Source organism: Ochotona princeps, chromosome 31 (assembly GCF_030435755.1).
Source record: "Ochotona princeps isolate mOchPri1 chromosome 31, mOchPri1.hap1, whole genome shotgun sequence".
Taxonomy (NCBI): Eukaryota; Metazoa; Chordata; class Mammalia; order Lagomorpha; family Ochotonidae; genus Ochotona; species Ochotona princeps.
The window spans coordinates 15,550,504-15,565,635 of record NC_080862.1 but is presented as its reverse complement, the minus strand read 5'-3'; positions in this window follow the sequence as shown (position 1 = coordinate 15,565,635).

Sequence of the window (15,132 nt, the reverse complement as noted above, 5' to 3'; positions counted from 1 at the left end):
CCTAGGTGTCATATCCACTTTCAGACATATGTGGTGCCAGAGCACTTGGTTTCCATGGCAGCGGGAAATGGCTTGGGCGCTGAACTTGTGTTTGGCTGTGGAGTTTTGAGCACCTTGAATGAGGAGCTCCATGTTAGTTTAGTGTGGGTGTTCAACGTGCTTGATTCCATCCCACTGTTCTCAAAGGGCATTGGACCGGAAGTGACCAAACAGGGTTTCCTAGATAGCTGCTAGCACAGCTGATGGTATGTGAAGTTTTTGTGGCAGGTGGAGTTGTTTTCTCAATGGAAGAGCTTTGCTGCTGCTTTGGGCAGTTGCCATTGACCACCGCCCTGAGTTCCCTAGGTGTCATATCCACTTTCAGACATATGTGCTGCCAGAGCACTTGGTTTCCATGGCAGCGGGAAATGGCTTTTGTGCTGAACGTGTGTTTGGCTAAGAAGTTTTGAGCGCCTTGAGTGAGGAGCTCCATGTTAGTTTAGTGTGGGTGCTCAACCTGCTTGATTCCATCCCAGTGGGCTCAATGGGCATTGGACCAGAAGTGACCATACAGGGTTTTCTTGATAGCTGCTAGCACAGCTGATGGTATGTGAATTCATGTGACAGGTGGAGTTGTTTTGGCACTGGAAGAGCTGTGCTGCTTCTTTTGGCAGTTGCCATTCACCACCGTCCTGAGTTCCCTAGGTGTCATATCCACTTTCAGACATATGTGGTGCCAGAGCACTTGGTATGTATGGCAGCGGGAAATGGCTTGGGCGTTGAACTTGTGTTTGGCTGTGGAGTTTTGAGCGCCTTGAGTGAGGAGCTCCTTGTTAGTTTAGTGTGGGTTCTCAACCTGCTTGATTCCATCCCACTGGGCTCAATGTGCATTGGACCGGAAGTGACCAAACAGGGTTTCCTAGATAGCTGCTAACACAGCTGATGGTATGTGAAGTTCATGAGGCAGGTGGAGTTGTTTTGGCACTGGAAGAGCTTTGCTGTTGCTTTGGCCATTTGCCATTCATCACCGCATCCCTGAGTTCCCTAGGTGTCAGATCCACTTTCAGACATATGTGGTGCCAGAGCACTTGGTTTCCATGGCTGCGGGAAATGGCTTGGGCGCTGAACTTGTGTTTGGCTGTGGAGTTCTGAGCGCCTTGAGTGAGGAGGTCCATGTTAGTTTAGTGTGGGTGCTCAACCTGCTTGATTCAAACCCTCTGGGCTCAATGGGCATTGGACCGGAAGTGACCAAACAGGGTTTCCTAGATATCTGCTAGCACAGCTGATGGTATGTGAAGTTCTTGTGGCAGGTGGAGTTGTTTTCTCAATGGAAGAGCTTTGCTGCTGCTTTGGGCAGTTGCTTTGGGCAGTTGCCATTGACCACCGCCCTGAGTTCCCTAGGTGTCATATCCACTTTCAGACATATGTGGTGCCAGAGCACTTGGTTTCCATGGCAGCGGGAAATGGCTTTTGGGCGCTGAACTTGTGTTTGGCTGTGGAGTTTTGAGCGCCTTGAGTGAGGAGCTCCATGTTACTTTAGTGTGTGTGCTCAACCTGTTTGATTCCATCCCACTAAGCTCAATGGGCATTGGACCGGAAGTGACCAAACTGGGTTTCCTCGATAGCTGTTAGCACAGCTGATGGTATGTGAAGTTCATGAGGCAGGTGGAGTTGTTTTCGCACTGGAAGAGCTGTGCTGATGCTTCGGGCAGTTGCCATTCACCACCGCCCTGAGTTCCCTAGGTGTCATATCCACTTTCAGACATATGTGGTGCCAGAGCACTTGGTTTCCATGGCAGCGGGAAATGGCTTGGGCGCTGAACTTGTGTTTGGCTGTGGAGTTTTGAGCACCTTGAATGAGGAGCTCCATGTTAGTTTAGTGTGGGTGTTCAACGTGCTTGATTCCATCCCACTGTTCTCAAAGGGCATTGGACCGGAAGTGACCAAACAGGGTTTCCTAGATAGCTGCTAGCACAGCTGATGGTATGTGAAGTTTTTGTGGCAGGTGGAGTTGTTTTCTCAATGGAAGAGCTTTGCTGCTGCTTTGGGCAGTTGCCATTGACCACCGCCCTGAGTTCCCTAGGTGTCATATCCACTTTCAGACATATGTGCTGCCAGAGCACTTGGTTTCCATGGCAGCGGGAAATGGCTTTTGTGCTGAACGTGTGTTTGGCTAAGAAGTTTTGAGCGCCTTGAGTGAGGAGCTCCATGTTAGTTTAGTGTGGGTGCTCAACCTGCTTGATTCCATCCCAGTGGGCTCAATGGGCATTGGACCAGAAGTGACCATACAGGGTTTTCTTGATAGCTGCTAGCACAGCTGATGGTATGTGAATTCATGTGACAGGTGGAGTTGTTTTGGCACTGGAAGAGCTGTGCTGCTTCTTTTGGCAGTTGCCATTCACCACCGTCCTGAGTTCCCTAGGTGTCATATCCACTTTCAGACATATGTGGTGCCAGAGCACTTGGTATGTATGGCAGCGGGAAATGGCTTGGGCGTTGAACTTGTGTTTGGCTGTGGAGTTTTGAGCGCCTTGAGTGAGGAGCTCCTTGTTAGTTTAGTGTGGGTTCTCAACCTGCTTGATTCCATCCCACTGGGCTCAATGTGCATTGGACCGGAAGTGACCAAACAGGGTTTCCTAGATAGCTGCTAACACAGCTGATGGTATGTGAAGTTCATGAGGCAGGTGGAGTTGTTTTGGCACTGGAAGAGCTTTGCTGTTGCTTTGGCCATTTGCCATTCATCACCGCATCCCTGAGTTCCCTAGGTGTCAGATCCACTTTCAGACATATGTGGTGCCAGAGCACTTGGTTTCCATGGCTGCGGGAAATGGCTTGGGCGCTGAACTTGTGTTTGGCTGTGGAGTTCTGAGCGCCTTGAGTGAGGAGGTCCATGTTAGTTTAGTGTGGGTGCTCAACCTGCTTGATTCAAACCCTCTGGGCTCAATGGGCATTGGACCGGAAGTGACCAAACAGGGTTTCCTAGATATCTGCTAGCACAGCTGATGGTATGTGAAGTTCTTGTGGCAGGTGGAGTTGTTTTCTCAATGGAAGAGCTTTGCTGCTGCTTTGGGCAGTTGCTTTGGGCAGTTGCCATTGACCACCGCCCTGAGTTCCCTAGGTGTCATATCCACTTTCAGACATATGTGGTGCCAGAGCACTTGGTTTCCATGGCAGCGGGAAATGGCTTTTGGGCGCTGAACTTGTGTTTGGCTGTGGAGTTTTGAGCGCCTTGAGTGAGGAGCTCCATGTTACTTTAGTGTGTGTGCTCAACCTGTTTGATTCCATCCCACTAAGCTCAATGGGCATTGGACCGGAAGTGACCAAACTGGGTTTCCTCGATAGCTGTTAGCACAGCTGATGGTATGTGAAGTTCATGAGGCAGGTGGAGTTGTTTTCGCACTGGAAGAGCTGTGCTGATGCTTCGGGCAGTTGCCATTCACCACCGCCCTGAGTTCCCTAGGTGTCATATCCACTTTCAGACATATGTGGTGCCAGAGCACTTGGTTTCCATGGCTGCGGGAAATGGCTTGGGCGCTGAACTTGTGTTTGGCTGTGGAGTTTTGAGCGCCTTGAGTGAGGAGCTCCATGTTAGTTTAGTGTGGGTGCTCAACCTGCTTGATTCCATCACACTGGGCTCAATGGGCATTGGACCGGAAGTGACCAAACAGGGTTTCCTAGATAGCTGCTGGCACAGCTGATGGTATGTGAAGTTCATGAGGCAGGTGGAGTTGTTTTGGCACTGGAAGAGCTGTGCTGCTGCTTCGGGCAGTTGCCATTCAGCACCGCCATGAGTTCCCTAGGTGTCATATCCACTTTCAGACATATGTGGTGCCAGAGCACTTGGTTTCCATGGCAGCGGGAAATGGCTTTTGTGCTGAACGTGTGTTTGGCTAAGAAGTTTTGAGCGCCTTGAGTGAGGAGCTCCATGTTAGTTTAATGTGGGTGCTCAACCTGCTTGATTACATCCCAGTGGGCTCAATGGGCATTGGACCAGAAGTGACCATACAGGGTTTTCTAGATTGCTGCTAGCACAGCTGATGGTATGTGAAGTTCATGAGGCAGGTGGAGTTGTTTTGGCACTGGAAGAGCTGTGCTGCTGCTTCGGGCAGTTGCCATTCACCACCGCCCTGAGTTCCCTAGGTGTCATATCCACTTTCAGACATATGTGGTGCCAGAGCACTTGGTTTCCATGGCAGCGGGAAATGGCTTGTGTGGTGAACTTGTGTTTGGCTGTGGAGTTTTGAGCGGCTTGAGTGAGGAGCTCCATGTTAGTTTAGTGTGGGTGCTCAACCTGCTTGATTAAATCCCACTGGGCTCAATGGGCATTGGACCGGAAGTGACCAAACAGGGTTTCCTAGATAGCTGCTAGCACAGCTGATGGTATGTGAAGTTCATGACTGAGGTGGAGTTATTTTGTCACTGGAAGAGCTGTGCTGCTGCTTTGGGCAGTTGCCATTCACCACCGCCCTGAGTTCCCTAGGTGTCATATCCACTTTCAGACATATGTGGTGCCAGAGCACTTGGTTTCCATGGCAGCGGGAAATGGCTTGGGCACTGAACTTGTGTTTGGCTGTGGAGTTTTGAGCGCCTTGAGTGAGGAGCTCCATGTTACTTTAGTGTGGGTGCTCAACCTCCTTGATTCCATCACACTGGGCTCAATGGGCATTGGACCGGAAGTGACCAAACAGGGTTTCCTAGATATCTGCTAGCACAGCTGATGGTATGTGAAGTTCATGAGGCAGGTGGAGTTGTATTCTCACTAGAAGAGCTGTGCTGCTGCTTCGGGCAGTTGCCATTCACCACCGCCATGAGTTCCCTAGGTGTCATATCCACTTCAGACATATGTGGTGCCAGAGCACTTGGTTTCCATGGCAGCGGGAAATGGCTTGGGCACTGAACTTGTGTTTGGCTGTGGAGTTTTGAGCGCCTTGAGTGAGGAGCTCCATGTTAGTTTAGTGTGGGTGCTCAACCTGCTTGATTCCATTCCACTGGGCTCAATGTGCATTGGACCGGAAGTGACCAAACTGGGTTTCCTAGATAGCTGCTGGCACAGCTGATGGTATGTGAAGTTCATGAGGCAGGTGGAGTTGTTTTGGCACTGGAAGAGCTGTACTGCTGCTTCGGGCAGTTGCCATTCACCACCGCCTCACTGAGTTCCCTAGGTGTCATATCCACTTTCAGACATATTTGCTGTCAGAGCACTTGGTTTCCATGGCAGCGAAAAATGGATTTTGTTCTGAACTTGAGTTTGGCTGTGGAGTTTTGAGTGCCTTGAGTGAGGAGCTCCATGTTAGTTTAGTGTGGGTGCTCAACCTGCTTGATTGCATAACACTGGGTCAATGGGCATTGGACCGGAAGTGACCAAACAGGGTTTCCTAGAACGCTGCTAGCACAGCTGATGGTATGTGAAGTTCATGAGGCAGGTGGAGTTGTTTTGGCACTGGAAGAGCTGTGCTGCTGCTTTGGGCAGTTGCCATTCACCACCGCCCTGAGTTCCCTAGGTGTCATATCCACTTTCAGACATATGTGGTGATAGAGCACTTGGTTTCCATGGGAGCGGGAAATGGCTTGGGCGCTGGACTTGTGTTTGGCTGTGAAGTTTTGAGTGCCTTGAGTGAGGAGCTCCATGTTAGTTTAGTATGTGTGCTCAACCTGCTTGATTCCATCCCACTGGGCTCAATGGGCATTGGACCGGAAGTGACCAAACAGGGTTTCCTAGAGAGCTGCTAGCACAGCTGATGGTATGTGAAGTTCCTGAGGCAGGTGGAGTTGTTTTGGCACTGGAAGAGCTGTGCTGCAGCTTCGGGCAGTTGCCATTCACCACCGCCTCCCTGAGTTCCCTAGGTGTCATATCCACTTTCAGACATATGTGGTGCCAGAGCACTTGGTTTCCATGGCAGCGGGAAATGGCTTGGGCGCTGGACTTGTGTTTGGCTGTGGAGTTTTGAGTGCCTTGAGTGAGGAGCTCCATGTTAGTTTAGTATGTGTGCTCAACCTGCTTGATTCCATCCCACTGGGCTCAATGGGCATTGGACCGGAAGTGACCAAACAGGGTTTCCTAGTACGCTGCTAGCACAGCTGATGGTATGTGAAGTTCATGAGGCAGGTGGAGTTGTTTTGGCACTGGAACAGCTGTGCTGCTGCTTCGGGCAGTTGACATTCACCACCGAACTGAGTTCCCTAGGTGTCATATCCTCTTTCAGACATATGTGGTGCCAGAGCACTTGGTTTCCATGGCAGCGGGAAATGGCTTGGGCGCTGAACTTGTGTTTGGCTGTGGAGTTTTGAGCGCCTTGAGTGAGGATCTCCATGTTAGTTTAGTATGGGTGCTGAACCTGCTTGATTCCATCCCACTGGGCTCAATGGGCATTGGACCGGAAGTGACCAAACAGGGTTTCCTAGATATCTGCTAGCACAGCTGATGGTATGTGAAGTTCATGTGGCAGGTGGAGTTGTTTTGGCACTGGAAGAGCTGTGCTGTTGCTTTGGGCCGTTGCCATTCACCACTGCATCCCTGAGTTTCCTAGGTGTCATATCCACTTTCACACATATGTGCTGCCAGAGCACTTGGTTTCCATGGCAGCGGGAAATGGCTTGGGCACTGAACTTGTGTTTGGCTGTGGAGTTTTGAGCGTCTTGAGTGAGGAGCTCCATGTTAGTTTAGTGTGGGTGCTCACCCTGCTTGATTCCATCACACTGGGCATTGGACCGGAAGTGACAAACAGGGTTTCCTAGATAGCTGCTAGCACAGCTGATGGTATGTGAAGTTCATGAGGCAGGTGGAGTTGTTTTGGCACTGGAAGAGCTGTGCTGTTGCTTTGGGCATTTGCCATTCACCACTGCATCCCTGAGTTCCCTAGGTGTCATATCCACTTTCAGACATATTTGCTGTCAGAGCACTTGGTTTCCATGGCAGCGGGAAATGGCTTCTGCGCTGAACTTGTGTTTGGCTGGTTAGTTTTCAGCGGCTTGAGTGAGGAGCTCCATGTAAGTTTAGTGTGGGTGCTCAACCTGCTTGATTCCATCCCACCGGGCTCAATGGGCATTGGACCGGAAGTGACCAAACAGGGTTTCCTAGATAGCTGCTAGCACAGCTGATGGTATGTGAAGTTCATGAGGCAGGTGGAGTTGTTTTGGCACTGGAAGAGCTGTGCTGCTGCTTCGGGCAGTTGCCATTCACCACCACCCTGAGATTCCTACGTGTCATATCCACTTTCGGACATATGTGGTGCCAGAGCACTTGGTTTCCATGGCAACAGGAAATGGCTTGTTCGCTGAACCTATGTTTGGCTGTGGAGTATGGAGCGACTTGAGTGAGGAGCTCCATGTTAGTTTAGTGTGGGTGCTCAACCTGCTTGATTCCATCACACCGGGCTCAATGGGCATTGGGGCCAGAAGTGACCAAACAGTGTTTCCTAGATATCTGCTAGCACAGCTGATGGTATGTGAAGTTCCTGAGGCAGGTGGAGTTGTTTTGGCACTGGAAGAGCTGTGTTGCTGCTTTGGGCAGTTGCTATTCACCACCGCCTTGTGTTCCCTAGGTGTCATATCCACTTTCAGACATATGTGGTGCCAGAGCACTTGGTTTCCATGGCAGCGGGAAATGGCTTGGGCGCTGAACTTGTGTTTGGCAGTGGAGATTTGTGCGGCTTGAGTTAGGAGCTCCATGTTAGTTTAGTGTGGGTGCTCACCCTGCTTGATTCCATCACACTGGGCATTGGACCGGAAGTGACAAACAGGGTTTCCTAGAGAGCTGCTAGCACAGCTGATGGTATGTGAAGTTCATGAGGCAGGTGGAGTTGTTTTGGCACTCGAAGAGCTGTGCTGTTTCTTCGGGCATTTGCCATTCACCAGCGCATCCCTGAGTTCCCTAGGTGTCATATCCACTTTCAGACATATTTGCTGTCAGAGCACTTGGTTTCCATGGCTGCGGGAAATGGCTTGGGCGCTGAACTTGTGTTTGGCTGTGGAGTTTTGAGTGCCTTGAGTGAGGAGCTCCATGTTAGTTTAGTGTGGGTGCTCAACCTGCTTGATTCCATCCCACTGGGCTCAATGGGCATTGGACCGGAAGTGACCAAACAGTGTTTGCTAGATAGCTGCTAGCACAGCTGATGGTATGTGAAGTTCATGAGGCAGGTGGAGTTGTTTTGGCACTGGAAGAGCTGTGCTGCTGCTTTGGGCAGTTGCCATTCACCACCACCTCCCTGAGTTCCCTAGGTGTCATATCCACTTTCAGACATATGTGGTTCCAGAGCACTTGGTTTCCATGGGTGTCGGAAATAGTTTGTGCCCTGTTTTTGTGTTTGGCTGCGGAGTTTGAGAAACTTCAGTGAGGAGCTCACCGTCAGTTTAGTGTGGGTGCTCAACCTGCTTGATTCCATCACACTTGGCTCAATGGGCATTGGAGTGGAAGTGACCAAACAGGGTTTCCTAGATAGCTGCTAGCATAGCTGATGGTATGTGAAGTTCATGTGGCAGGTGGAGTTGTTTTGGCACTGGAAGAGCTGTGCTGCTGCTTCGGGCAGTTGCCATTCACCACCGCCCTGAGTTCCCTAGGTGTCATATCCACTTTCAGACATATGTGGTGCCAGAGCACTTGGTTTCCATGGCAGCGGGAAATGGCTTGGGCGCTGAACTTGTGTTTGGCTGTGGAGATTTGAGCAGCTTGAGTGAGGAGCTCCATGTTAGTTTAGTGTGGGTGCTCAACCTGCTTGATTCCATCCCACTGGGCTCAATGGGCATTGGGCCGGAAGTGACCAAACAGGGTTTCCTAGATAGCTGCTAGCACAGCTGATGGTATGTGAAGTTCATGAGGCAGGTGGAGTTGTTTTGGCACTGGAAGAGCTGTGCTGCTGCTTCGGGCAGTTGCCATTCACCACCGCCCTGAGATTCCTACGTGTCATATCCACTTTCAGACATATGTGGTGCCAGAGCACTTGGTTTCCATGGCAACAGGAAATGGCTTGTTCGCTGAACCTATGTTTGGCTGTGGAGTATGGAGCGCCTTGAGTGAGGAGCTCCATGTTAGTTTAGGGTGGGTGCTCAACCTGCTTGATTCCATTACACTGGGCTCAATGGGCATTGGACCGGAAGTGACCAAACAAGGTTTCCTAGATAGCTGCTGGCACAGCTGATGGTATGTGAAGTTCATGAGGCAGGTGGAGTTGTTTTGGCACTGGAAGAGCTGTGCTGCTGCTTCGGGCAGTTGCCATTCACCACCGCCTCCGTCGAGTTCCCTAGGTGTCATATCCACTTTCAGACATATGTGGTGCCAGAGGACTTGGTTTCCATGGCAGCGGCAAATGGCTTGGGCGCAGAACTTGTGTTTGGCTGTCGAGTATGGAGCGTCTTGAGTGAGGAGCTCCATGTTAAATTAGTGTGGGTGCTCAAACTGCTTGATTCCATCACACTGGGCTCAATGGCATTGGACTGGAAGTGACCAAACTGGGTTTCCTAGAACGCTGCTAGCACAGCTGATGGTATGTGAAGTTCCTGAGGCAGGTGGAGTTGTTTTGGCACTGGAAGAGCTGTGCTGCTGCTTCAGGCAGTTGCCATTCACCACCACTCTGAGATTCCTACGTGTCATATCCACTTTCAGACATATGTGGTGCCAGAGCACTTGGTTTCCATGGCAACAGAAAATGCCTTGGGCGCTGAACCTATGTTTGGCTGTGGAGTATGGAGCACCTTGAGTGAGGAGCTCCATGTTAGTTTAGTGTGGGTGCTCAACCTGCTTGATTCCATCCCACTGGGCTCAATGGGCATTGGGGCGGAAGTGACCAAACAGGGTTTCCTAGAGAGCTGCTTGCACAGCTGATGGTATGTGAAGTTCATGAGGCAGGTGGAGTTGTTTTGGCACTGGAAGAGCTGTGCTGCTGCTTCGGGCAGTTGCCATTCAGCACCGCCTACCTGAGTTCCCTAGGTGTCATATCCACTTTCAGACATATGTGGTGCCAGAGCACTTGGTTTCCATGGCAGCGGGAAATGGCTTGGGCGCTGAACTTGTGTTTGGCTGTGGAGTATGGAGCGCCTTGAGTGAGGAGCTCCATGTTAGTTTAGTGTGGGTGCTCAACCTGCTTGATTCCATCCCACTGGGCTCAATGGGCATTGGACCGGAAGTGACCAAACAGGGTTTCCTAGATAGCTGCTAGCACAGCTGATGGTATGTGAAGTTCATGAGGCAGGTGGAGTTGTTTTGGCACTGGAAGAGCTGTGCTGCTGCTTCGGGTGTTGCCATTCACCACCACCCTGAGATTCCTAGTTGTCATATCCACTTTCAGACATATGTGGTGCCAGAGCACTTGGTTTCCATGAGAGCAGGAATGGCTTGGGCGCTGAACTTGTGTTTGGCTGTGGAGTTTTGAGTGCCTTGAGTGAGGAGCTCCATGTTAGTTTAGTGTGGGTGCTCAGCCTGCTTGATTCCATCCCACTGGGCTCAATGGGTATTGGGCCGGAAGTGACCAAACAGGGTTTCCTATAGAGCTGCTAGCACAGCTGATGGTATGTGAAGTTCATGAGGCAGGTGGAGTTGTTTTGGCACTGGAAGAGCTGTGCTGCTGCTTCGGGCTGTTGCCATTCAGCACCGCCCAGAGTTCCCTAGGTGCCATATCCACTTTCAGACATATGTGGTGCCAGAGCACTTGGTTTCCATGGCAGCGGGAAATGGCTTGGGCGCTGAAGTTGTGTTTGGCTGGTTAGTTTTGAGTGCCTTGAGTGAGGAGATCCATGTAAGTTTAGTGTGGGTGCTCAACCTGCTTGATTCCATCCCACTGGGCTCAATGGGCATTGGATCGGAATTGACCAAACAGGGTTTCCTAGATAGCTGCTAGCACAGCTGATGGTATGTGAAGTTCATGAGGCAGGTGGAGTTGTTTTGGCACTGGAAGAGCTGTGCTGTTGCTTTGAGCATTTTACATTCACCACTGCATCCCTGAGTTCCCTAGGTGTCATATCCACTTTCAGACATATGTGGTGCCAGAGCACTTGGTTTCCATGGCAGCGGGAAATGGCTTGGGCGCTGAACTTGTGTTTGGCTGGTTAGTTTTGAGCGGCTTGAGTGAGGAGCTCCATGTTAGTTTAGTGTGGCTGCTCAACCTGCTTGATTCCCTCCCACTGGGCTCAATGGGCATTGGACCGGAAGTGACAAACACTGTTTCCAAGATAGCTGCTAGCACAGCTGATGGTATGTGAAGTTCCTGATGCAGGTGGAGTTGTTTTGGCACTGGAAGAGCTGTGTTGCTGCTTCGGGCAGTTGCCATTCACCACCGCCTCCGTCGAGTTCCCTAGGTGTCATATCCACTTTCAGACATATGTGGTGCCAGAGCACTTGGTTTCCATGGCAGCGGGAAATGGCTTGGGCGCTGGACTTGTGTTTGGCTGTGGAGTTTTGAGCGTCTTGAGTGAGGAGCTCCATGTTAGTTTAGTGTGGGTGCTCAACCTGCTTGATTCCATCACACTGGGCTCAATATGCATTGGACTGGAAGTGACCAAACAGGGTTTCCTAGAGAGCTGCTAGCACAGCTGATGGTATGTGAAGCTCCTGAGGCAGGTGGAGTTGTTTTGGCACTGGAAGAGCTGTGCTGCTGCTTCGGGCAGTTGCCATTCTGCACCGCCCTGAGTTCCCTAGGTGCCATATCCACTTTCAGACATATGTGGTGCCAGAGCACTTGGTTTCCATGGCAGCGGGAAATGGCTTGGGTGCTGAACTTGTGTTTGGCTGGTTAGTTTTGAGTGCCTTGAGTGAGGAGCTCCATGTAAGTTTAGTGTGGGTGCTCAACCTGCTTGATTCCATCCCCCTGGGCTCAATGGGCATTGGATCGGAAGTGACCAAACAGGGTTTCCTAGATAGCTGCTAGCACAGCTGATGGTATGTGAAGTTCATGAGGCAGGTGGAGATGTTTTGGCACTGGAAGAGCTGTGCTGTTGCTTTGAGCATTTTACATGCACCACTGCATCCCTGAGTTCCCTAGGTGTCATATCCACTTTCAGACATATGTGGTGCCAGAGCACTTGGTTTCCATGGCTGCGGGAAATGACTTGGGCGCTGAACTTGTGTTTGGCTGTGGAGTTTTGAGTGCCTTAAGTGAGGAGCTCCATGTTATTTTAGTGTGGGTGCTCAACCTGCTTGATTCCATCCCACTGGGAATTGGACCGGAAGTGACCCAAGACGGTTTCCTAGATATCTGCTAGCACAGCTGATGGTATGTGAAGTTCATGAAGCAGGTGGAGTTGTTTTGGCACTGGAAGAGCTGTGCTGCTGCTTTGAGCAGTTGCCATTCACCACTGCCCTGAGTTCCCAAGGTGTCATATCCACTTTCAGACATATGTGGTGCCAGAGCACTTGGTTTCCATGGCAGCGGGAAATGGCTTGGGCGCTGAACTTGTGTTTGGCTGTGGAGTTTTGAGCGGCTTGAGTGAGGAGCTCCATGTTAGTTTAGTGTGGCTGCTCAACCTGCTTGATTCCCTCACACTGGGCTCCATGGGCATTGGAACGGAAGTGACCAAACACTGTTTCCAAGATAGCTGCTAGCACAGCTGATGGTATGTGAAGTTCATGAGGCAGGTGGAGTTGTTTTGGCACTGGAAGAGCTGTGCTGCTGCTTCGGGCAGTTGCCATTCACCACCGCCTCCCTGAGTTCCCTAGGTGTCATATCCACTTTCAGACATATGTGGTGCCAGAGCACTTGGTTTCCATGGCAGCAGGAATGGCTTGGGCGCTGAAGTTTTGTTTGGCTGTGGAGTTTTGAGTGCCTTGAGTGAGGAGTTCCATGTTATTTTAGTGTGGGTGCTCAACCTGCTTGATTCCATCCCACTCTGCTCAATGGGCATTGGAGTGGAAGTGACCAAACAGGGTTTCCTAGACAGCTGCTAGCACAGCTGATGGTATGTGAAGTTCATGAAGCAGTTGGAGTTGTTTTGGCACTGGAAGAGCTGTGCTGCTGCTTCGGGCATTTGCCATTCACCACCGCCTCACTGAGTTCCCTAGCTGTTATATCCACTTTCAGACATATGTGGTGCCAGAGCACTTGGTTTCCATGGCAGCGGGATATGGCTTGGGCGCTGAACTTGTGTTTGGCTGTGGAGTTTTGAGCGTCTTGAGTGAGGAGCTCCATGTTAGTTTAGTGTGGGTGCTCAACCTGCTTGATTCCATCCCACTGGGCTCAATGGGTATTGGAGCGGAAGTGACCAAACAGTGTTTGCTAGATAGCTGCTAGCACAGCTGATGGTATGTGAAGTTCCTGAGGCAGGTGGAGTTGTTTTGGCACTGGAAGAGCTGTGCTGCTGCTTCGGGCACTTACCATTCACCACCACCCTGAGATTCCTACGTGTCATATCCACTTTCAGACATATGTGGTGCCAGAGCACTTGGTTTCCATGGCAGCGGGAAATGGCTTGGGCGCTGAACTTGTGTTTGGCTGGTTAGTTTTGAGCGTCTTGAGTGAGGAGCTCCATGTAAGTTTAGAGTGGGTGCTCAACCTGCTTGATTCCATCCCACTGGGCTCAAAGGGCTTTGGAGCGGAATTGACCAAACAGGGTTTCCTAGATAGCTGCTAGCACAGCTGATGGTATGTGAAGTTCATGTGGCAGGTGGAGTTGTTTTGGCACTGGAAGAGCTGTGCTGCAGCTTCGGGCAGTTGCCATTCGCCACCGCCCTGAGTTCCCTAGGTGTCATATCCACTTTCAGACATATGTGGTGCCAGAGCACTTGGTTTCCATGGCAGCGGGAAATGGCTTTTGCGCTGGACATGTGTTTGGCTGTGGAGTTTTGAGCGTCTTGAGTGAGGAGCTCCATGTTAGTTTAGTGTGGGTGCTCAACCTGCTTGATTCCATCCCACTGGGCTCAATGGGCATTGGACCGGAAGTGACAAATAGGTTTTCCTAGATGGCTGCTAGCACAGCTGATGGTATGTGAAGTTCATGTGGCAGGTGGAGTTGTTTAGGCACTGGAAGATCTGTGCTGCTGCTTCGGGCACTTACCATTCACCACCACCCTGAGATTCCTACGTGTCATATCCACTTTCAGACATATGTGGTGCCAGAGCACTTGGTTTCCATGGCAGCGGGAAATGGCTTGGGCGCTGAACTTGTGTTTGGCTGGTTAGTTTTGAGCGTCTTGAGTGAGGAGCTCCATGTAAGTTTAGAGTGGGTGCTCAACCTGCTTGATTCCATCCCACTGGGCTCAAAGGGCTTTGGAGCGGAATTGACCAAACAGGGTTTCCTAGATAGCTGCTAGCACAGCTGATGGTATGTGAAGTTCATGTGGCAGGTGGAGTTGTTTTGGCACTGGAAGAGCTGTGCTGCAGCTTCGGGCAGTTGCCATTCGCCACCGCCATGAGTTCCCTAGGTGTCATATCCACTTTCAGACATATGTGGTGCCAGAGCACTTGGTTTCCATGGCAGCAGGAAATGGCTTTTGGGCTGAACTTGTGTTTGGCTGTGGAGTTTTCAGCGTCTTGAGTGAGGAGCTTCTTTTTAGTTTAATGTGGGTGCTCAGCCTGCTTGATTCCATCACACTGGGCTCAAAGGGCTTTGGACCCGAAGTGAGCCAACAGGGTTTCCTAGATAGCTGCTAGCACAGCTGATGGTATGTGAAGTTCATGAGGCAGCTGGTGATGTTTTGTCACTGGAAGAGCTGTGCTGCTGCTTCTGGCAGTTGCCATTCACCACCGCCTCCCTTAGTTCCCTAGGTGTCATATGCACTTTCAGACATATGTGGTGCCAGAGCACTTGGTTTCCATGGCAGCGGGAAATATCTTGGGCGCTGAACTTGTGTTTAGCTGTGGAGTTTTGAGTGCCTTGAGTGAGGAGCTCCATGTTAGTTTAGTGTGGGTGCTCAACCTGCTTGATTCCATCCCACTGGGCGCAATGGGCATTGGACCGGAAGTGACAAACAGGTTTTCCTAGATAGCTGCTAGCACAGCTGATGGTATGTGAAGTTCATGAGGCAGGTGGAGTTGTTTTGGCACTGGAAGAGCTGTGCTGCTGCTCTGGGCAGTTGCCATTCAGCACCGCCTCCCTGAGTTCCATAGGTGTCATATCCACTTTCAGACATATGTGGTGCCAGAGCACTTGGCTTCCATGGCAGCGGGAAATGTCTTGGGCCCTGGACATGTGTTGGCTGTGGAGTTTTGAGCGGCTTGAGTGAGGAGCTCC